The sequence below is a fragment of the Tamandua tetradactyla genome, chromosome 2 (assembly GCF_023851605.1).
Source record: "Tamandua tetradactyla isolate mTamTet1 chromosome 2, mTamTet1.pri, whole genome shotgun sequence".
Taxonomy (NCBI): Eukaryota; Metazoa; Chordata; class Mammalia; order Pilosa; family Myrmecophagidae; genus Tamandua; species Tamandua tetradactyla.
In genome coordinates this window covers 175,184,846-175,206,170 of record NC_135328.1, presented here as the reverse complement: position 1 = coordinate 175,206,170, position 21,325 = coordinate 175,184,846, and the positions used below count along the sequence as shown (strand labels likewise).

At 49.7% G+C, this 21,325-nt stretch overlaps 1 long non-coding RNA gene across 1 annotated transcript; it reads left to right on the top strand.

Moving 5' to 3' along the window:
• Positions 1 to 458: 458 nt before the first annotated feature.
• LOC143663104 (uncharacterized) lies at positions 459 to 17,527 on the top strand. The gene is made up of 3 exons (XR_013165806.1): positions 459 to 906; positions 3,188 to 3,354; positions 15,527 to 17,527. It is a non-coding gene; the product is annotated as an uncharacterized LOC143663104 (long non-coding RNA).
• Positions 17,528 to 21,325: the final 3,798 nt, after the last annotated feature.

Below are 21,325 nucleotides of genomic sequence, written 5' to 3'. Positions count from 1 at the left end.
TTTTACACTTTCCAGGCAACAAAAGATTATCCCTAATTGCCAGATGAGGAGGGGAGCCGGGGCAGGGCCAAGGGGGCCGCCTGCTGCTGGGAAGCGGGGGAGGCAGGCTTCCAGGGGATTTTTTTTTCCTCCCCCTGCACATGTGTGAGAGCAGACCACCGGGAACTGCTTAACAGGGATTTGCCCTGTTTAGGCAACGGAGGCGAATGGTGGTTGTTGTTGATATCTTGAAGGAAACAGCAAGTTACTTAATTACAAGGTTTGGTCTCTCTTGCCAGGAGAGACCCTCCCCTCCTCTCCAAACCTTAAACTATACACATCCTGTTGCAGAATTGTTTCTCCCCCTCCCCCCTTTCCTAGACAGGAATGGCCCGGGTGGGTGGTGGGGTGTGTGAGTTCCTCTGAAATGCATTGGTGTGTCTTTCTCGGCATTCTGCTCATTTGGGTGGGTCGTTGCACTAGACCTTGAAAGCGGTGGAAGGACCCCGGGCGCCTGCGCAGTGAGGGCGCCGCACAACCCACTATGTAATGTGGCCCAGGTTGTGGGCACGGGCTGCCTCCTCCCGGGCTTTCCAAATGCCTAGGAGAGGAAGGCTGGGGTGCCCCGGCCAGCGCCTCCGGGCTCTCTGCGCCCCCTCCTCCCCGACGTTGGAGGGAGAAAGTTCCCCTCGGGTTCCGGGCCATCCGTGGGGGAAAGCTGCCCCCACGGGTCGCCCCCCAGGATCCCACATCCATAGTCCCCGGGAAACCCGAGCAGGCAGCGTGGGGCACGTTAGGAGCCAGATGACGCGGGAGCCAAGCCCGTGGGCTCTACCTCCGTGCATCTGGGAGGTGACAGATTCACAGAAGACAAGCGTTTCTGACAAGGATCATTTCTGTCTTTTACAAAGGCGCTTCTGTGAGCAGGTGAGTAATGCCATTTTGGCCTCGAGAAGGCCGTGGTGCTTTGATATAATGCTTCTGGGCATTTGTTGCATCTAAGTTCAAAACAGCGAGCAGCGAGAAGACAGGGAAGTGCGAGTCTGTGCACGGAGAGGAAGCGCAGGGGAGCAGAAAGGAGCGAGCAAAGGGACAGGGGACTTGCCCACTCCCCTCCAGGTTCTGTCTCCAGGTCTGGCAGGGGAGGGGCAGGTGGCCCCATAACACTTCAGCTACAAAAGATTTTTTTCTTTCTGACCCCCAACCCCGCCCCTCCCCCCGCCTCCACCTCACCCCCCCCCTCCGCCCACGTAAGAACCCTTGTCCTGGAGCGGGTCCATTCGTCCTGGGCTCCCGAAGCCCATCTGAAACTCATTAGCTGCTTGAAATGATTGTCATGGGAGCCCTTGATGGAAAACAAGAAAGGGAGAGGGATACTTTTAAAGGACAGCAATCGGGACCCAAATGCTGGCAGATGTTTGAAAACCTGGCTTTTGAGGAGGGGCGTCCAGGAGGCCTAGGGCTCGACCCCCACTTCTCTACGCCTTTGTCTCTCTGGGAAGCTCCTTGAGACCTGGCCAGATAAACCAGCCCGTTTCCAGGTCTCCTGCCCGTCCAAGGAAGGGTCGGTGACGCTGGATCATGGGTCAGAGGACAGTTCATTCTTTGTCACTGGTGCCTTCGTTCCTGTACTTTGGGGATGAAGTGAGTTTGGATTTGTACTAATGAAATCATAAAACATGAGGAATGTTGAAGTTGAGAGCCCACAATATTTAAAAAGTCACAGAACTAAGGATCTAAGAATTACAGACTTTTCAAAATATAGAACTTGCAATAAAAAATATGTGGGTGTTGTAAGAGGTTAGAAACCCAGAATACTAGAAACATTGTTAGCACTTTTGAAAAATGGATTTGTAAAATCAGAAATTCTTTATATTCTTAGCAGCGTAGAAGATTAGAATTATGGAATTTTAGGACTATGAATTCAGAGTTCTAGAATATTATGAGTGCGGAACATCATAAATACAGAAGAGTAAATTTAGAGACATAGAATCATGCTTCTGAGAATCTCGGAACTTGAGAATTGTGCAGTGTTAGAATATTAAGTTAAGGAAACGTTGAATGATACAATCTTAGAATCACAGAATATTAGCATCATGGAATGGTAGAATTAGATAGCCACAGATGCTCACAATCAGTTTATAATTAGACTCGTCAGATTATACTCTTAGAATCACAGAGCATTAGTATCAGAGCGGATCTGTTTTTTTTTTTTAAGAGATGTATAAAATCTTTGAATTACGGAATTGTGGAATTATAGGCTTTAAGACATAGCCTTGAAGAATTTGAGGCAAAAAGGGATTTAGAGGTCATTCGGTCCTGCTCCTGGCCCAGCCAGACTCTTCAACTAAACCCACTCTTACCCATACACACACACATACACGCACACTCACACTCACACAGAGGCACACACACACAGAGGGCCTTTGGACAACTTTTTGCTGATGTCTGGGCAACATAATTTCTCATTTTATTATTTCCATATAGGTGCCGATCTCCTTTTCTGCCTCCTCTCTGCCCTGCTCCTTAGCATTACAAATTCTACTGGCCCTCTGTTTCTCAGCGACAGTTTGGTTTTCTTTCCACAAACCATCCTGTGTCTTCATGCAACGTGCCTGTGCCGCGCAGGACCAGACTGTTTCAATAATTAGTATATTAGTGGAATCATGCTTTGGCCCTTTTGGGGTGTGGTGGGGAGACCAGGAGATCAGGGCAGGTTTGTGCATGCGTGTGTGTGTGTGTGTGTGCGTGTGCGCGCATGTGTATGTGTGTTTGCACGCGGCAGAAACAGCAGCAAACAGGTCCAGATCCCAATTCACGCTGCTCATTTTTTCTTGGAAGAAGGCAGGAGCCACAGGAGGGCGGCTGGGCCGGTCTAGGTGAGAGGGGATTGGGAACTATAAACCATTTCATGCTTATTTGTTTTATGATCCTCACGGGCAGGGGTTTACACAAATTGGTCAACATGTGGATTAGATAATTTGCTGGGAATTAACAGCCTGATGGTTATCAGTCGTGGGGAGGGGGTGATTAAAGCTGGGTTGATGAGGGTGGTTTGGTGATGAGTTGATGATGTTATCAGTGTCCTCCTCCGAGTTCAGAGAGATGTGGAGGCTGTCCCCCAGTCATAAATCCCCAGAGGGGGACAGCTTAGTGGAAGAGGATGGTCAGATAACAGCCCAAGAGTAACACTGAGATTCTATTACAGGGTTTCGAAAAAGCCAGCATCCGAGTTGTCTTTGTACTTTAGGAAACATTGACTTCCTAGCGATTACATCGATTACATCGCAGATCTCTATAGAGAAGGAACTAGCCAGAGATAAACAAGTTAAATTTGGTGCCTCCTGCTTTCTATTCAAGCATCTCAAAGACAAGGTATGTGCAGTGGCTGTTGAAATAGACAGCTGTCCTCTTCCAAGGATTGCTTCTTCAGCTCCGCTTACACGTACCCTCTTGCAGCCCCATGCTCACTTTACACACCCCAGCAACCCTTAGGGAGGACGCAGCTCAGATCAGAACTGTTAAACAGATCATGGCAATTTTCTCCACAGATGGAACGTCAAAAGCAATCCTTTTAGCCAATTTCAAATCTTTTCTTAAAAACCAGTTTAGTTTAGAATTAGCATGGTCCCATAGCAAACCAAACTGTAATGCTCAACTAGTCCTTAGGAAAATAATTTGGATGCAGCTGAGATTTTTCCAGATTTTGAAGATGCCTGCTGAGAAGTAGAATGCAGTTGCCACCCGCTGCATGGAGCTTGAGCTCAGCTCTGCCTGTGATGCTGGGTGTCTTTACACAAACTAGGGCTCTGCTCCGAATCCCCATGTGCCCACCCACAAATGGGAAGTTGGATTAGATAATCTAAAACGCGGGAGCAAAAATATTAGAAACAGGAAAAGAACAATTTGGCGTTGTTTCCTCTTTGTGAGTGGAATTTCAAATTCCTCAGGCCAGTGTTTCTATTTATTTTTGAGGCAGTTCAAGCAAGAATTACTGTGTTCATGGCTCTAGCTTTTGATTTCAGATGCTCAACAGCAAAACCAAACTTGTGAGACTACTGGCTGCAGCTATTGTCAACGTTTTTAACTGTTTAATTTTTAATTGTGTTAACACAAATGACGAGGCCACTGCCTCCTCAATTCTGAAATAAATAAGGAAAGGAACATAGGGTGCAGATGAGGTAATGAGATGGCAAATTGGGTGTCACGAGGCCTCGCTGTGTGACTCTGATTCCCCATTTGTGAAATGTAGTTATCTTCCAGCTCCAACTCACAGTCTGAGTCTCTGAGGCCCCAGCTGTGATCCTAAAGGTGGCTGTTGGTTATACTGTGCCTTGTTAGATCCACAGCCCATCAGGGGTGTCCCCCAAAGGGGACAATGGCAAACCCTGATCTGTGAACGAGTCCCTCTCACTGTGAGCCTGAAAGGCCAAGGAGGGAAGGGAGAATAGGGCCTAAAGAGTGAGCACCGTCTTGCTGCAGCCCCATTGAAAGTCTGCAGGACCTGTCGGGGGCAGCAAAGAGAGGCCAGCACAACCGCTCCCCTAACACCGCCGTGGGCACAGGGTTGGCGGCTCAGCCCACAGTGACTTCTCAGGCTGGCAGAGGGGCCAGGTAGCTGGATGGTTTGCTAGGTCCTCAGTCAGCGTTTTTCTCCCTTCTTGGTTTGAAGCCCAATTTTTTTTTAAATAAACTTTTTAATTATATAGTATCACATAAATACAAAGCAAAGAAATAAAAAAGCAATAATTTTCCAAGTACTCTTCAACAAGTAGTTGCAGGACAGATCCCAGAGTCTGTCATGGGCTACCATACGATCCTCTCAGAGTTTTCCTTCTAGCTGTTCCAGAATATAGGATGCTAGAAGGCATTAATATTTTTTTATCACCGCAGTCGACTTTTTTTCTTTCTTTTTTGTGAACAATAACGTGTATACAAAAAAGCAATAAATTTCAAAGCCCAGCACTACAATTAGTTGTAGAACAGATTTCAGAATTTGACCTGGGGTCCAATTTCACAATTTTAGGTTTTTACTTCTAGCTACTCTAAGATACTGGAGACTAAAAGAGATACCAATTTAATGATTCAGCATTTGTATTCATTTGTTAAATCCTATCTTCACTGTATAACTCCCCCATCACCTTTGATCTTTCTATCCCTCTCTTTAGGGGTGTTTGGGCTACAGCCATTCTAACTTCTCCTGTTGGAAGGGGCTGTCACTAATACGGAGTAGGGAGATGGAACTAGCTGATGTTCTGGAGTGGCTGGGCCCTCTAGTTTTCAGGATTTATCTGGACTAGGGACTCATCTGGAGGTTGTAGGTTTCTGGAAAGTTACTCTAGTGCCTGGAATCCTCGTGGAATCTATACATTGCCCTGGGTGTTCTTTAGAATTGGCTGGAATGGTCCTGGTTGGGGTCTGACAGGCTATGATAAAGTAGCGAGGTCTAACTGAAGCTTGGTAAAAGCAACCTCCAGAGTAGCCTCTTGACTCGATTTGAATTCTCTCTGCTGCTGATACTTTATTCGTTATACTTCTTTTCCCCCTTTTGGTCAGGATGGAATTGTTGATCCAGGGTGCCAGGGAAGCCCAAATGACAATACTGCACACCCCTTCATGCCAGTCTGGGGTGGGATTTATGGATGAAACATATGAGATTATATATCTCTCTAGAAAAGCCAGGGTCAGTGGTTAAGGCATGGAGGGCGGGGGTGGTATTGACTGGTCTGCCTGCCGGCCCCAGACCAACCCATTTAGCTAAAATCTCCATCCCAAACCAGCCACCTCGGTCCCAAAGCTGGTTGTCGCGGACCAACGACCCGTCAGTTCAGGCCAACAGTTGGTCAGTTTAGCCAACAATAGATCACTCTAACAAAATAGTTGGTTCATTTATAAAAATAATGGGGAAAAAACAGAACAACAATGTCAGTTCAGTTTTTTAAAAGTAGCCACGTGACTTCTTTGGATATCATATAAGGATACCACCTGTGCAATTTTTTGGTCTCATCAAAACAGTTGATTATTTGATTAAAAAAAGGAAAATGATTGGGTTTGGAGGTGGAAACATTTAAAAGTGGTGTTTTGGTCCAGTCTGAGAACATTGTGCCCGTGGTTTTTCTCATTGTCCCACTCTCACAGAGACCCAGCCAGAAATTCCCAGCAGGGGAAATGGGCCCCATCCTTCTAGAAAGGCGGAAGCTATCTAAAGAGACTTGGACCCACAGACGTATTTCCCTGTGTTTCCATATCTTTTTGGGTCCCCTTGTTTTGCGAACTGGACTTAAAAAAATCAACCAAAGCCACAGCCACCTCAATCTTTTTAACCAGCTGGGAAAGAAAAAGGAACATACTCACTTTCCCTCTTGGAGGAAGTAAAAGAAGAGGAAGGGTCAAATGAGTGTGTGAGAGAGAGAAAAGAAAGAAGGGAGAAATAATGGGGAAGAAATAGCAGTTCTACACTTTGCACATGTAGAACACTTTAAAGATACAACATGTTAGGGTGTTTCACATCCATAAACCCATACAATCTCATAACTGCCCCTTGATAATTATGCCCATTTTAAAGATGAGAGACCTAGGCCCAAAGCGGGGAAGTAACTTTGCTCATGTTTCCAAAGTCAATTAATGTGGGAGCTGGTATGCAGCCTGCCCCAAGGCTAATGCCAGGGAATCTCAGAATCATAGCAGTGTCAGAACTGGTGTGTGTGTGTGTGTTTGTGTGCATATGTGTGTGTGATGAGCGTAGGAATGACTCTCAGACAGAAGAGCCCAGGATCCTTACCACAATGCCATATGGTACTTCGGGAGATTCCCCTTCTCTCTCTGAACTGAATGTCTCTCAGTGGCAGAAAGTTCTTTGCTATGCCTAGCAAGAATCTCACTTGCTGCAGGGCCAGGCCGGCTGCTCCTCCTTGCAGCAAGCCTCTCAAGGTGAGTGTGGCCAGGTATGCTGAGCCTGGGAGTGGGCTGGGAACTCCTCTTTTCCCCCCAAAGTAGCAGAGGCTCTGGTGAGCAGAGGAAAGTCCAGAGGGCTGTCTCTGTGTTTGGTGAATAAACATCGGAGTCGGGTTTCTGGCCCGTCACTCTGCAGCCTTTCAGCGTGGGAGAGGCCAGGTGGGCCGGAGGGAGTTCCCAGGGCGGTACATGAAGAAGCCAGGGCCCATGGGCGCTGGGGCCCAGGCAGCGCCTGCTCTGGACGGCCAGTGGAGTCAGCTTTTGCAGGCCTTGGAACTTCACACCTTTGAAAGGCTCCAGAGCGGCCCACAATCAAAATAAACCGTTCCTCCCATCCGTGGCAGATCTGCCATCCTCAGGGGCTCCCCATCATGCACACGGAAACTCTGTAAAAGGGCCCAGTGTTTCCTCTTGCACTCCCCGAGAGGATGTGTGTGAAGCCTCGCAAGGACTGCTGGGCCTGGGTGAGAGTGCTTTATCCACAGCCAGCCAGGCGGGGGTCCAGCCCCTCCCCCCATGGGCTTGGCCACCTCAACTCTCTGAGCCTTATTTTCAGGAATAAAGGTACCTGCCTCCCAGTTTTATTTTGTGTGTGTTATGGTGAAGTAAGGTAATATATGTGAAAGTACTTAGTACTTTAAAAAGTTTCTTTCTCCTTCCTTTACTATCTGTGTACCCTAGAGGAAGCCAGATTTCCTTTTGGAGTTACAGTTCTCTCCTTCGTAAAATGGGGTTAATGCCTATGTAAGTCTGGATTAAATTAGACAAAGGGTTTAGCACAGCGCCTGGCACACAGAAGGCTCTGCGGTAGTGTTTTCTTCCTCTCTTCCTTCCTGCTTTCCTTTTATCTTTCCCTCTGGAGCTCGGGTGCATCATCTAACAAATGTTTATAGTCTTGACCTCTGGTTGAGAATGCTATGAGGACAGAGGCAATACCTCCAGCATTTGATGAGTGCCACCGTGCTGCAGAACTGTAGAAGAGACTGAACATTTTGAAAGCAAGAAGACAAGGCTGGTTAGAGAGTCCTGTGATTTATTATAGTAAGTCTTGTGCTAGGGCTCATCAGGTGATGGTTCAGGCAGGAGTGTTGGGAGCCTTGAGGAGAAAGGGAGGTCCTTGGCTCTGAGGAAGGCCTTCCCGAGGAGTGCTCTATCCAAAGTTAGGGAACTCAGCTTTTCTACCCAGGCCAAGTTTTTTTGCAATTGCTTGAAGCTGAACAAGTTGGGAGATGCCCCCAGAAATACCCCTGCCCTTCCTGGGCTTGGTAGAGCCCGGAGTGGAAAATCAGATCCCAGGGTGAGTCACGAAACCTGCTGCCTCCAGAGGTAGTGAGCTCCCTGTCACGTTAGGGGTCCCAGCAGAGGTGGAGGTGCCTCTGACAGGTGCAGATGTGGACTGTGGCACTGAGTGGGAGGTGGGGTTATCTGAGAGACAGGCTTTGAATCGGGCACACGTGGATTCCAGCTCCAGCTTTGCAGCTCACCCTGATGTGACCTTGGGTTAGCCTCCTAACCTTTGTTAAGCCCCAATTTCCTCATATGTAAATTGGCAGTAATCCCTACTTCAAAGCATTGTTCTGGGGATTAAATAAAATAATGCACGTGAAGCATTTGGCACAGGTTAGAAACAGGGGGGCCCTGTTGTGGTGGAGATCTGAGATCTGACAGGCCTAAATTTGTAGGGGGATCAGATCCTTTCTTTTAGGATTCTGAAATGATATGAGATCAAGTGCACTGATTTAACAGAACATTTACATCAAACTTACCCTGTGCCAAATACTTTTCTAGGTGCTTTCCAAATATTCAGTCAGTCTTCACAACAACCCTGAGACAGGTACTATTATTACTCCTATTTTATAGATGGGTAATGAGGCAGAGAGAAAGTTAAGTAACTAGCTCCTGGGCACAGTTAAGAAAATGGCAAAGTTGGGATTCTCCTCTGGTTCCAGAGTCTTGTACAAGTACAATCTTAAGCGATGAGAGTCGAAGACCCACTTCCAGTTCCTAAGACTCTTTAGCTTCTGAGGTTTGCGGATTTTTTTTTTTTTTTAATAATATCGAACTTCCAGGATGATGGGATCTTGAAGACAGATATTGGAAAAGTTTTCCTGTAAAGGGCCAGACAGTAAATATTCTAGGCTTGATACATTCTCTATCACAACTGGTGAACTTGGCTGTCGTGGCTAACAGGTCAGTGTGACTTTGTGTTCCCGAAAAACTTGATTTACCAAAACAGGTGGCAGTACATTTGGCACATGGGTAGTATTGCCGACCCTTGTTCTCCAGACCCAGCCTCCTGCATCCTCTGCTCAGCTGGATACCCTGGTGGGGTCTCCCTTCAGGACTGAACCTGAGGAGCCCAGCTCTGCCCCCATTTGGAGATGCAGAGGAGGCTGTGATGGCCAGGGCCGCTCCCAGGTGCGGGGTCTCTGAGTGTGGCTCTCCCTTTCTGTCCTAGAGAGGCTGTTGAAAAGGCTCCTCTCTCCAGCCCGCAGAGCCTCGTGGCTCATGGGCTAGAAAACAATGCTAATTTCTCCCAGGCGGGAAGCAGCTGCACTTGTGAGCCAGGGCTCATTTGGCGGCATGAATATTTATGGCATGTCCTCTAATTAAGCCCAGAAATAAAATTTACCCGGGCTAACAGGGGCCACGGAAGACGTGGAAGGACAGGTTGGGAACTGGCCTCTTGTGCCTGTGAAGTAGGGTTGTCAATGAAACATTTGTTTCCAGAGCCGCCACTTGGCCAGGCCAGGGTCCACAGGGTGGCATGTCTCCATGGGTCAAGCATCCTTGGTGTGGCCATGGGCTGGTGCAGGGAGCCTCCTGGGCCGCCCCGCTGGCTGAGCAGCAGTGGGCAGGTATTGTCCAAGACCTGGTGGGTGATAGAGGTGATGGGAACCAGAGCACAAAGCAGCACTGTTTTTCTTTCACTGAGGGGACCCAGGTATTTCCTGTTTGGGCCTCAAAATCTACTCTGGTAGTGGGTGGGCCACGGTGGCTCAGCAGGCAGAGTTCTCGCCTGCCATGCCAGAGACCTGGGTTTGATTCCCAGTGCCTGCCCATGCAAAAAAAAAAAAAAAAAAAAAAAATCTACTCTGGTAGAAATAGCCCAAGAGACCTAGAAGGCCCTCAGGGCAGGAACCAGGGGAGCTGGGCTGGAGTTCTCCCTCTGACACTGATTCTGTCTGACGTGGGGCTGGCCACACCTGCTCTCTCGACCCCAGTTTCCCTATCTTTAAAATGATGGAGAAAATCCCAGGACCATCAACATCTTAGAGTTATTACTGAGAATGAGGAAAGATGCTGGAAGAGAAAGTGTTTGAGGGAATGGATCCCACCTGGGATCCCCTTTGCCTCCTTTACCTTCCTTGAATCCGGGAGCCTAGGAAACCTGACTCTGCCCAGACCAGTAATCTTGAGGGTTTTCGGAAACCATAAATTTTGTCTTTACTTGAGGGGTCCTATCTATCTCCCGATCAATGCTTGAGCCGGCATGCATCTCTTCTTCCACAGAGCCAATAAACCAAGCAAATACTATAAAGCTCCTTACCCCAACCTGAGCTTTCCCTGATGGCCAGAAGTCGGATCTGGAGTCAAGAACCAACAGTTTCAGAAAATGACCAAAAAGTTGTGCATGGATCCTACCCTCCCCTTTCCTTTCCAGAATGGAACTTATCTTCGATTTCTCTCTTTTGTCTTCTTTCCAGTTTTTTCCCCTCTTTATATTTTTCACAGATCCTGAGAGATCTGACCCTGTGCCCCCACCTCCACCCCCGTTCCCCGGCTGCTGATGGGGAGTGGGGCGAGGAGGACACTTTCTTAAGGTGGGTCCAGTTGTGTAATTCCTGGGCCTTGGCAGTCGGCACACCTTGTAAATTGAAAAGTCAACAAGAGGTGGGAGTGGAGGGCACCTTTCTCTGCTCAGGCTGGAGAGGAAGTGGGAAGGTGAGGGTGGGCCTTGCCTTGTGATGTTGGTCAAGGGTGGTTTCAGTGCCCTCTGCTCCTTCCCCTACCCCTGTTCCCCCCTTCCCCCCACTGGGCCTGTCCCATCCCTGGGGCCCTGGGACTTCCTGTTCTCACTTTCTGCCTTCCCATCTTGAGCCTGGATCTGGTCATTACAATAACCTGGCTCTTGAAAGAGGCCTTTTCTTCAACACCGTCTTGCTACTGATGGGGAAGTTGCAAAAGTGGAAAGGGCCTTGCTCCAGGTCAGACTCAAGACATGGTATACTAGAAATAACACTGGGCTGGGGCCAAGAGGCCTGTGCTCTGGTTCTTGCTTTGGCTGAGCCCAGATCCTGGTCATATACTAATCCCTGATCCCCCACCCTGCTGAGACCCGATCCTAACCACAGACTATTATCTTACCTTCTAACCCACAGGTCACCATGGAGATCAGACATGACTATATTCCTTATGGTCCATCTCAACTATAAGAACCACTTACTGCTATTTACATACAGGACACCATCTTCACAGAAAAAGGTTGCCGTGCTCTCATGGGTGGTGTGATGCTAGGAGTCCGTCAGAGGTGTGACTTTGGGAAATGTCACTTTCACTCCCTGGGCTCCAATTTTTTGGTCTATAAAATGTGACTTATAATTCCCATCCTACCTATCCCCAAGGATTCTTAGGGTCGAAAGAGATACTGATTACAAGGGTGTCTTTTAAGCTGAGATGTGTTTATATTTGAAAGAGAATAAGTATGGATAACAATGCTTATTGCTTTTGTCATTGTTTGATGTTTACTCTCCTTCCTTGATAGCAAGAGAAATTGGTTGTCCTCCAGGGATCTAGACCCAGGAGTAAATTCTGCCAGTCAAAGGGGCCAAGAGGAGGCTCAGGAACATGCCAGAGCCTCTCTGGGGCCCAAAAGACTTGGGGACGTATCTGCAGTTAGATGGCTAATAAGGGATCCGCTCAGAACCTTTGTCCTGTTGAGAGCCAAGCCTGCTGGCTGAACTCAGAGTTGCCCACATGTTTAACTACTTCCACAGTGGGCCATTTGTGGCTAAGACAGGATCACCTGTGAACTCAGGCACCTGGGTGCCCAGGTTCGGGCTCTTCCTCCCCACAGTCCCACAGAAACCTTCAGTCTCGGCCAGAGGGGATCAAGGAGGTTCTAGTGGGTGCCTGGACACTCAGACCCCTGACCCCTAAACACCCTCCTTCCAGTTTCTACCAGCTCATGTGCTTTGGAAGGGGAATTTAATCCAGATACTTTTGACTCATTTGCATAAAAGCCATCACAAAGCTTTGTAAGAGCCATGTGTGCTCATGTGGCCTGTTTGGGGAATCCCAACCATCTTTTGAAAGCCCTTCCTCCTCTCTGGGAAAACAGGAACTCTCGCTGCTCCAGGAACTACTAACCTGAAACTGTCTGTGCCTGCCTTCCCCATGGGCCTCCTCATAATTGGAAATGAGAGGCTCAAACTAGAGGTCCCTTGGAGCACAGAAAATCCTTGTACCTGGCAATTATAAAGGCCTCCACGATTTACTCCCCAGCTGCCTTTCAGGGAGTTGTCTCCCAGTATCCAACCAGGTGGGGCTATTCCTGCTATCTAGAACCCACTCAGCCGTGATGGTCTTCTAACCCTCTGTTTATGCTACTCCCTTGACTGCATTCCATCCCCACTCTTCCTGAAATTTTACCCATTCTTTGAGGCCCAGTTCCATCTCAACCTCAGCCTTTTCTTGATCATCCTGAGTGAAAGTAATTTCCAGCTCAGGAATTAGTCACCAGTGACATCAGTAAGCACTTATTGAAGAATGGATGGATAGATGGGTGGATGGATAGATAGATGGGTGGATGGATGGGTGGATGGATGGATAGATGGGTGGATGGATGGGTGGATGGATGGATAGATGGGTGGATGGATGGGTTGATGAGTGGATGGGTGGGTTGATGGATGGGCAGGTAGATGGATGGATGGGTGGATGGATGGGTGGATGGGTGGGCGGGTCGATGGGTGGATGTATGTATACATCTGGGATCAGTTATCTCTATGCTTTCTTCTTTCCTATCCCTCTTCTCCTAAAATGGGCCAGGCCCTTTGTGATCCAGTCCCTTTTTCATCTCTGACTTCTGATACTGGCCCCTTTGTCCCTTCCCCTCCATCCCCACAGGCCACCTCCCTGTTCCTGTAACATGCTGGGCAGGATCCCGCATCTGAGACTTTATGCTCCTTGTTCTCTTTGCATGGAATATCTACATGACTCCCCAGATATCTACATGACTTGCCCTCTCATGTCCTTCAGGTCTTTTTGCAAAAGTTACTCTGTTAGCGAGACCTTCTGTGGTCACCTATCTATAACTTTATCACTGCCCTCTTCCTTTTATATCCCTCTTTCCTGCTTTAATTTTTCTTTATAGCATTTGTCCTGTGTAGCATACTGTACATTTTTCTTTTGTTTATTATTTGTTTCCCCTGAAAAGATGTAAACACCAGGAAGACAGGGATTTTTTTACTTTGTTCACTACTGTATCCCAGCAGCTGAAATAGGGCCTGCCACGTAATAGCATCCACCAAAATGTATTGAATGAGAAAGTGAAGTAGATTTCCCTCTTCACCTAAAAGCTCCTGCCCTAGATCAGGACACTGTCTCTTCTTGCCTGGATACTGCAACAGCCTTCCCCTGTACTGTCAGCCTTCCCCCGTACCATCAGCCTTCCCCTGTACCCTCAGCCTTCCCCTGTACCGTCAGCCTTCCCCTAGACCGTCAGCCTTCCCCTGGACCGTCAGCCTTCCCCTGTACCCTCAGCCTTCCCCTGGACCGTCAGCCTTCCCCTGGACCGTCAGCCTTCCCCTGGACCGTCAGCCTTCCCCTGGACCGTCAGCCTTCCCCTGTACCCTCAGCCTTCCCCTGTACCCTCATCCTTCCCCTGGACCGTCAGCCTTCCCCTAGACCGTCAGCCTTCCCCTGGACCGTCAGCCTTCCCCTGGACCGTCAGCCTTCCCCTGGACCGTCAGCCCTCCCCTGTACCGTCAGCCTTCCCCTGAACCGTCAGCCTTCCCCTGTACCCTCAGCCTTCCCCTGGACCCTCAGCCTTCCCCTGGACCCTCAGCCTTCCCCTGGACCGTCAGCCTTCCCCTGGACCGTCAGCCTTCCCCTGGACCGTCAGCCTTCCCCTGGACCCTCAGCCTCCCCCTGTACCGTCAGCCTTCCCCTGGACCCTCAGCCTTCCCCTGGACCGTCAGCCTTCCCCTGGACCGTCAGCCTTCCCCTGTACCCTCAGCCTTCCCCTGGACCCTCAGCCTTCCCCTGGACCCTCAGCCTTCCCCTGGACCCTCAGCCTTCCCCTGGACCCTCAGCCTTCCCCTGGACCCTCAGCCTTCCCCTGGACCGTCAGCCTTCCCCTGTACCCTCAGCCTTCCCCTGGACCCTCAGCCTTCCCCTGGACCCTCAGCCTTCCCCTGGACCCTCAGCCTTCCCCTGGACCCTCAGCCTTCCCCTTGACCGTCAGCCTTCCCCTGGACCGTCAGCCTTCCCCTGGACCGTCAGCCTTCCCCTGTACCCTCAGCCTTCCCCTGGACCGTCAGCCTTCCCCTGGACCGTCAGCCTTCCCCTGGACCGTCAGCCTTCCCCTGGACCCTCAGCCTCCCCCTGTACCGTCAGCCTTCCCCTGGACCCTCAGCCTTCCCCTGTACCCTCAGCCTTCCCCTGGACCGTCAGCCTTCCCCTGTACCCTCAGCCTTCCCCTGGACCCTCAGCCTTCCCCTGGACCCTCAGCCTTCCCCTGGACCCTCAGCCTTCCCCTGGACCCTCAGCCTTCCCCTGGACCCTCAGCCTTCCCCTGGACCGTCAGCCTTCCCCTGGACCCTCAGCCTCCTCTCTGACCTCTGAACCTCCTCTGGCCAGAGTGATCTTTCCAAATCTTAAATAAGACCACATCATTCCCCTTCTAGAAACTCTACTGTGCCCCTCTGTTCTTGATTATGCCTTTTCCCGGCCTTGTAGAATGAAGATTTAAAATATACTGTGTAAAGCACCTGGCATGAGGTACACACTCCACAAGTGAGAGTTATTACCACTCCCGAAAAGTAGTGGGTGCAGTTGGAGGGTACGATGAGGAGGGGGAGATTGCCTCGAGGTGTGGTGGGTAATGGGGAGCAGCACAGATGAGCTGATGGGCCCGGCAACAGGCATGTTGTGTATTGAGGGACCTGGGCAGACCAGGCCTGCTGGCACAGTGATATCAGTAGGAGAATCCTGGGAGAGGGTGGAGAATTGGTGGGGATCAGACTCCGGAAGGCAAAGACTGTGAACCTGAGGAGCTCTGCTCCACTCTGCAGTCAGTGGGAAACATTTGTGAGCTCCGTCAGCAAAATTCAGCATATTGCAGGCACTGATGAGAAGCCAAGTGCTATGCTGGGCGCTTCCCTATACAGGCTTCAATGGAATCCTTATACCATGCCTTTAAAATCTCCATTTTACATATGGGGAAATTAAGGAACGACAAGATTGAATAACTTTCCCAAGGCAACCTGAGACGGCAGGGATTTGAATCCAGGCCGAGGTGACCCTAAACTTTTGTATCTTTTCATGGTCCAGACGCCCTGGTGTGCATCACGTGTTTGTTGATTGAATGCAGGTTTGCCACAAAGCAACCACATCAACCTGGAGCCTTGTGACATTTAAACCCCAACCAACGGCGGCTCCTTCCTGCTTCCCAGACATAGGACTCCAAAGCTCCAAACTGTGTCAGGCCTTCTTTTGTGGACAACTTGCAAGTCGAGAAGCGGATTCATAGTACTTTGGAAAACACATTTTCTTGGAAGGAAGAATTTTTTTGTTTTCATTTCAAACCTCCCCGGCTGGTGATGAGTGGTGAGATCTACCCTGTTTTTCCATCCTAACACTTAGATGGAGGGGGGTGCTGGGAGGGCGCCGGCCTGCAGTGTTATTTCAGAATCTTTCTGGGCCTGCAGCTCCGTTTCCAGGCCACACGCCGCAAAGCAGAGTATGATTTCCCGTTACGTTGTGTTGCCCTTTCTGGTCCGAGCACCTTTCAAAGTGGGAAGACCCAGCCTTCTCCAACACTCCCCCTTCCTGGCCCCGTCCATAAAGTCTCACCTCTTAATGTGGGGCTTAAATAAATAGCCTGGCGGCCCCTGATGGCCGTACTCCTGATAGGAAAGCTTGCCAAGAGCCGCAAGCTCGGGCCTCTCCTCAAAAGATATGAAGATGAAACCGGCGAGCCGCAAATGCTCCCTGCCCACTTTCTGCCATCTGAAGCACATTCCAAGGAGGAGCGAGCCAGCGAAGTCTTGTTATCGGGCGGGGGTGCGGGCGGAGATGGATGACACCCTCTCTGCCAGAGGAGGTCCACATTCAGACACTCCCAGATAGCCGGCTGCCACTTTATTAACAGCAAATATCCCCATCTGAGCCAGGCTGGGAAAGAAAATATTTATGCTTGCCTGCCAGAAGGACTTTCATTTTTCTTTGAGGGAAGCCAGTCAGGGTGCTAATATGGAGCCGAAGGAGTGTGACATGTCTTGTGCGGCTGTTCCAGTCCCTCCTGCGGCACAGGGCTGATGCAGACTCCAAAATATCCTCAGGGCAGCTCTGAACCTCGGGTGGAGGCTGCAGGCGAGATGCGTATGGGGAGCTTAGGGGAAGGCAAGCCCTGAGAAACCAGAACATACCCTGGCACCCGTTAAACTGTAGGTGAGAGTTTCTGAGATGGGGCTGGTGGTGGAGGCGGGTGGTAAGGTTAGAGAAATGGTACAGATGATCCCGTTATTGATTAAAAACATGAATGGGTGCACGGGTAGTTTAGTGGTTAGGATGCCCGCCTTTCATGCGGAAGACCTGGGTTCGATTCCTGGACCATGCATGTCCTTTCCCCCACAAAAAAAAATCTAGCTGCATTAGAGACATAGCTATATACCAAGAATAAAATAATTTCGTATTGTCAGAAAATGTTAACACTGGAGCAGAACCTGCCATTTAAACTGAGTATATATTAAAACGGGTGTATATTATTACTCTTATTATGGTCATTATTTGGATCAAAAGTTGCAGATCAGTTTTTTAATGGTCTCAGGGATGCCTGAGAATCTGCAGCCTGGGAAGACTTGGCTACAATCTGGGGACAGCTGTACCCAATTACAGTAACTGAGTTATAAGGTGCAGGGTGGAAAAGTCAGGTGGCCTTGGAGAATGGAGGCTTGGGCTTTGTGGGGTGGCAGAGTTGTTCTCTTTGGACCCTAGTGAGGCTCTTCCATCCTCCCTGAAGTTTGAATGATAGGTCACTTTTCCTTATGGAGCATGTAAGGAGTTAGGAGACCTAGGTTCAAATCCTGACCCTACAAACTAACAGTTGTGCAATCCTGAGCACCTTATTTAAAATCTCCTTTCTGATAAAATAGGGCTAGTAAATACCTCTTTCTTGGGCAGTCTTGAGAATAAAGTGAGGTAAAGCATATGACAAACTTAGCACAGCAAGAGCTCAATGAGAGGTAGCTAGCAGTAAGTGTAGTAATAGACACCCAACACTGTCTCTCTAGGAGTGTCTCAATCATTTTTATTGATATGTGAATGTATATTTGCAAATCTGTGCAAGTGTAATTCCTAGTACATATTTGTATCTTCTTGTGAACCTGTGCGTCATTTAGGTGTTAAAATGCACTTCTGTATTAAAGATACAAAATCAAACACTGATTGTATGGGAGTTAATACAGGGCTGTGCACACCTTTGTATCTAGGCCTCTGTGTACATCAGAGCCCAGCACAGGTTAAAGTCAAGGGCTCAGATTGTATGAGTGTGTCCACGTGTTTACATGTGTGGTACAAACATGGGAAGGACACAGCTCAGACCACAGCAGGCAGCTGCCCCTCAGCCCAGCCTGGTGGGACAGTTGCTCCCACCAGCTCACGGAAGCTGCTGGAAGGACCCGATCAGAAGCCCAGAGACCCTCTGTGACTAGGGGTCTGTCAAGCCCAACATCCTCTGCTGGAGAAACCTGAGGATTTGTTCCATGCACGGAGCCCCAGCCTCTGAGAGCACAGCCTGCCTGGGGAAAGGACGTGGATTCTGTCCTTGATGTTGTCAGGAACTTTATTAGCTCATCTTCACCCTGCATGGGACCCATCGTTATCCATTAAAATGGATCATTTATCTCATTTTGGGCCTTCCTAGCTCCTGTTCAGATGACCTTTACTTAGCAATTGGCCTGTTTGAAAAAACCAAGCACTTTGGAGCTTGCAAACGCTGCACCATCCTTCTGTGTGGGGGTGCAGGGAGTCAGGCCCGTAGGAGAGGATAGGAGGGAGGTGGGGTATGTTCAGCTGGTCAAGGATCCCACAGAAACAGGCAAACACATTATCCACTCCAACACAGGCAATTTTTTCCCCAGGGTGGCTAATTAGCAGGCGGCTGCCCGGGCTCTCTACTTGACTTGCAGAATTAGAATGCTCAGCAGAGAGATCTGTGTTTATGTTTAAAATCTCTCGGCCCCCCTCCTACTCTCCCCGCCCCCCCCAACAAGGAGAGGAGCCCTGACGGTTAGCTCTGGTGCCCAGAGATTGCTCAACTGGTATTATAGGGATTGTGTGCGGCTCCTTCACCATAGAAGCTCCTTCCCTGCTGGCGGCCTCAGAATGGCAGGCTCATCAAAGCAGGCAGGCAGGACACGTCCATACACAAGCTCAGATACCTCCCCACTTACATCAACATGTGACACATGGACACAACCACCCAAATCTGCCCACAACACCCATGAAGACATAATGAATGCACAGAGAGGCACAGGCACTCACATAGCACATCAACTTGCAAATACCCAAAGGCACCCTGAGTCGTACACCCACACTCACACGGAAACATATGCCTGCACACACACGCACAAACACACCTAGACACAGATGCCCACACAGCATATGCTCCTTCACAGGCTCCCTGGAACAGGGAGGTAAAAAACACATGCATGAAGACGGAGAAACTGCTTAATCAAATCTACAGAAACACACATTCTCGAAACCCTGCATCAGTGATTCTCAATCAGTATCTCATAACAATCAGATATGAGAGTATATGAGTATGACATGGTATCAGATGAGATATCAGGTATCTGACATTTGATTCAGAAATCTCATGAGAATCAGAATTCTTATAATGGAATCACCACAGAACTTTGTATAAATACTCATACAGGATGCTTCCAGTAGCTGATAAGCTGTGGGGGTGGAGTGCTCGGATACTCATGTGAATTTTAAAAGGCTCCCTTATATAATTAACTTTTATTAAAAATGAACATTTAAATTAATTGACTCACTGCCAACTTTTAGGAGGACAAACAATTTGAGTTGGTGAGAACTGGTATGGTTTTTAAGTGATAACTTTTTGTTGTATTGTTTCAAGAACACGATAATTCAGAACCAAGTTTTTCCTGGTTGATTTCCTATAATTAAACAGATAAGATCAGTGACAACAAATACAGTGTGCTCAGGAGATTGGATTCAATCACAGGTGTTTCAGAACCACTGTCTCAGCTGAGGGGAGGGGCCTCAGAGGTCACCTGGCCCCACTCCTTCCTTCTACAGATAGGAAACAGACCCAGGTAGAGCAAGCTGCTGCTCAAAGCCATAGAGTCATGCATGATTTCTGTGAGTTCATCTATGGAAAACACAGTAAGTGCTCAATACCTTTTAGCTACTATATTTTTGTTATGGTTATCATTGTTTTTATAATTATTATCATCATCATTAGCAGAGCCAGGCAATGAGTCCACATCTTCCTCTTCATTTGATTTATGGACTCAGGATTTCCCTCCAAGCTGAGAAGACCTAAGAGGGCTGTAGCAGTGGGGGCCCAGCCCAGTCCCAGCTTCTTTAATTAATCCCTAATTGACATACTTCAATCCATTCACTTGGCAGTGCAAGGAGCAAAGATGGGTTGCTGAGTGGTGAGGATGGAGGCAAGAGGAACTTGGGGTGGTGGTGGTGGTTTCCTTCCATTGGTGAGGAGCCTGAAAGAACCACAGCTTCCTTCTTGCGTATTGGGGGGAGGCCTTTAGAGGTGCAGTTTTTGATTACTATGAGCAGGACACAGGGGAGCAGCTGCTGGTTGTGGGACTAGGAGAACCCTATCTGCACGCAGCTCTCCAGGGAGTCTCTTCAGGCCTACCAAAGCCTTTGTTCTAACCACTTCTCCCTGAACCAAGGTTGCTGGGTGGTCTAGGGGCAAGAGGAGTGGAGGGCAGAGTGGGGGTGGGGTTGGGAATGCCTTGGGGTACGGGAAGGAGTATAAAGTCGCAGATTTGTAAGGGGTGGGGAGAAGGTGGAATCAGTGCGTGTGTGTGTTGGGGGAGGAGGGCTGGTGCAGAGGGGGGAATTGGGATCCACGATAGGAAAGTTTGGGGGCAGTGGGGGCGACCAGCAGATGTCAGAACTGCTAGGAGGGTCCACGGAACCAATGGAGGTGCATGAGGGTGAGGGTGTAGACGAAGCCCCCCTCCCCGAGACGCTGCAGTCCCAGGTGGCTAGCGGGAGGGGTCCACCGCGAGGCGCTGAGCCCCCTTCCCTGTGCACTGTGTGTCTGGGGCTCCAGAACATGTGGCCGACGCCCCCTCCCCCCCGCCCCGCCGAAGGGCTGCCATTTGGAACGCATTTGCAGACACATGGATTGTTTTTAAGTTAATGCTTTTTAATTCACTCTGTTTCCCAGTTGTCGTTTTTTTATTGAAAAGGCGGATTCTGCCGGTGTGTGTTCCTTTGCGGGTGGGGGCGGGGGGAGCTTCACGGGCAGAGACGCGGAGAGGCAGAGACAATTGTGAGACAAAGGCACAGCGAGACACCGGAGAATAGGTTAACAGGGCCAGAGAGCAAGAAAGAAAGGGACTGGAAGAGGGACGCCCAGGGGCCGGGACACAGAGGCACAGGGAACCCAGGAGAGGAGGGGCACGCGGCCCCAGGGGCAGGGCGGGAGCGAGAGGCCGCTGGTGGGGTGAGGAGAGGTGTGCTTAGAAGTCAGGCTCTCGAGGATCCCGGCGGATTCCCCCACCTCCAGCGAAGGCCCCGGGGGCCGAGCTGGCTTTCTTGAAGCTCTCGGGTTCCCTTCGGCGTCTACCAGGCTGAACTGGCCGCAGGGAGAGGGCTGGAGGAACGCGGCGCACCGTGGACTGAATACACAGGCCCAGGATTGGAGAGGGTGAGGGATCCGATGTTCAGACAGCAAGAGAGAGAGAGGCGGAGGTGTTCCCTCTCCGGTCGGGGCAGACCCACTGTCATCCAACTGAGCCCGAATTCTGCGCGGGGCTTCCGGGGTGCGCAAACTGAGGCAAGCGTCCTAACACTTCTGAGCCCTGGCAATGTCACCTGCAGCCCCAGAGAAGCCAGCCAGCCCTGAGGCCGATTCAAGCAGGAGGCAGCGGACGGTGGAAACCGC